The following is a 2697-nucleotide window of genomic DNA, read 5'->3' on the forward strand; positions in this document are numbered from 1 at the left end:
AGCTCTGATATGTCGCACGACGTCATGTGACATTGCGAGTTTGACATGTCTGCTTTATGGTGTTTGAACCACATTCACTGCAACAAGATGAAAGGGAATGATTTAAATAGCTTTTTTTCCTATTGCTTGATTTTACAGATACCGTACCAGGTCATCTTAAAAATCCCTGACTATAAAAACATAGACAACACAAAAAGCAATTAAGGCGTTACTAAAGAATAGCTACCGAAACAGTGAGCCAAAGTTATGCCTTTATTTATATTCTATATTTCTCACTGCAGAGCATTGGAGTCCCTTAAGGGTTGTTCTGTTAAGGGGATAATCTGTTGAGGGACTGCAAAGGGACAGAAGCAGGCAGTGTATGGGGACAATCTGTTTTTTGCTGATATAACGTATTTTCTATTACTAAAACCTATTTTTCACCCAAGAAGGAAGAGGTCTGACGTGATCTCCTGCAGAAGGATGTTGTTATTAAGCCAAAGGCCACCCTGGAGCCTTAGAGTTGTTATCATCATTCATTCATCATTCTAGCCATTGTCTATTGTCCACTGCAGGATGAAGGCCTCTTCCTCCTGTTTCCAACCAGTATGGTTGAGCTTTCTTTTGCCAATTGGGCCCTCAACACTTGATGTCGTCAATCCATCGTGTTTTAGGTCTCTTTCATGGACTCTTTTTATCAAGTGGGATCCATTCTCTGACTTTCTTGGTCCACCTGCCGTGTCAGTTCTTCTTGCTATGTGACCAGCCCATTTCCATTTTAATTCTTTCACTCTCTTGATGATATCGTATATTTTCATTTGTTCTCCAATCCATGTGCAGGTCTTTCTATCTTGTCTTGTGATGCCGAGCATGTATCTTTCCATGGCTCTTTGCACCACTCGTAGCTTTTGTATCGATCGTGAGGTTGTTGTCCATGTTTTGCTAGCATATGTTAGAACAGGTAACCATGATCGAGCATGGTGTGTCTTCTAATATATGTCATTGAACTCAACATGACTTAATGCCAGTGGTGGGATTCAAATATGTGAACATCCGGTTCTCTGTGTGGATGCCGCTTCTGGAAGTCCATTCTGGGCATGGGCAACAAAAAATTAGCTACCAGTTCTGCCGAAGTGGTGCGAACTGGCTGAATCCCACCATTGCTTACTGCTAAAAATACATGTGGGATCACAGATGGTGGATTTGTTATTTAGATAGACTTTGAGTTGGGGATTTTTTTCAAGTCACCACATGGCCACGAAGCTCACTGCATGATTTTGGCCAGATACTCAGCCCAATCTGTCTTGTTTTTAGGATGATACCATAACAGAAAAATTGATTGTAAGCTATGTTGAGAAAAGGTGGGGTATAAATACAACAAAAAAAATACGTTTTACTATTTCACTACTCTCTATCTGGATTCTCTTGGATTTAGTCTTTATCTTTTAAAAAAAATCTTTCTTACAGCAAGAGCTACTTACATTTTAGGACAATTAGACATTGACAGAAATTGACAATAAATAATATTAGTGAAGTTATTAATGAATTGTATTTTGAGCAAAGCAGATACAGCTGCTGATCCCTTTGGTAGAAAATAATTTCCTAGCTGGAGATTAATGGCCTATTAATTCTTACTCTTGCAACTGATCTAATGTGATAATGGCCATGCAACTGATTATAAGGATTTTTTTAATGAAAGTCTCACCATTTTTTAAAACATAGTCTGCATTTGAAGGTTCTCTCCCAGTTTGCACAGAAGCAGCTCTTCATTATTGAAACTCAGGCAAGAGACATCCCAGGCAATGTACATGATATTTTGGCCAATGAGTCGTGGTGGTGCAGTGGTTAGAATGCAGTATTGCAGGCTAATTCAGCTCACTGCCAGGAGTTCGATCCTGACCGGTTCAAGGTTGTCTTAGCCTTCCATCCTTCCGAGGTTGGTAAAATGAGGACCCAGATTGTTGGGGGCAATATGCTGACTCTGTACACCACTTAGAGAGGGCTGTAAAGCACTATGAAGTGGTCTACAAGTCTAAGTGCTATTGCTATTGCTATCTTTTACAATCCCCGCTGAACTCTATTAATGCTTCAACTTCACTATCAACACTTGTATAATTATAAGCATTGCCTACACACATACAGAAACACCTATATTTTTCTTATTTTCCAGATGTAGAATGTGAAACACCTCCAGTCTAGTCTCTAAGCCTCTGGTCAAAGACAAGAAACTTTTAACCATCTTCCCTTTGTTACATTTTGCTCACAACAAACCTCTTTCCAACCTCTCAGCCATTCTAGGACAATATTTATCCTAAGATCTCTGGGTTAGCTTGCAAACTATCAATGTAAACTATTGAATACCAAGTCATTATTTTATTGCCCTATATAGCATAGCCCGCACAGTATTTAATACATTTTGTGGGTAGGTTATTATAGACTTCTTGAAAGCAGAATCTTGATTATAATTTTGGTGTGGAGTTCTGACTGATTTGCTATTTGCTTTATACTAATATGTGATAGAGAAGAGCAACAAAGATGATTAGGGGACTGGAGGCTAAAACATATAAGGAACGGTTGCTGGAATTGGGTATGTCTAGTTTAACAAAGAGAAGGACGAGGGGGGACATGATAGCAGTGTTCCAATATCTCAGGAACTGCCACAAAGAAGAGGGAGTCGAGCTATTCTCCAAAGCGCCTGAAAGCAGGACAAGAAGCAAT

This window comes from Protobothrops mucrosquamatus, unplaced genomic scaffold (assembly GCF_001527695.2).
Source record: "Protobothrops mucrosquamatus isolate PMUCROS unplaced genomic scaffold, P.Mucros_1.0 scaffold1565, whole genome shotgun sequence".
In the NCBI taxonomy this organism is placed as follows: Eukaryota; Metazoa; Chordata; class Lepidosauria; order Squamata; family Viperidae; genus Protobothrops; species Protobothrops mucrosquamatus.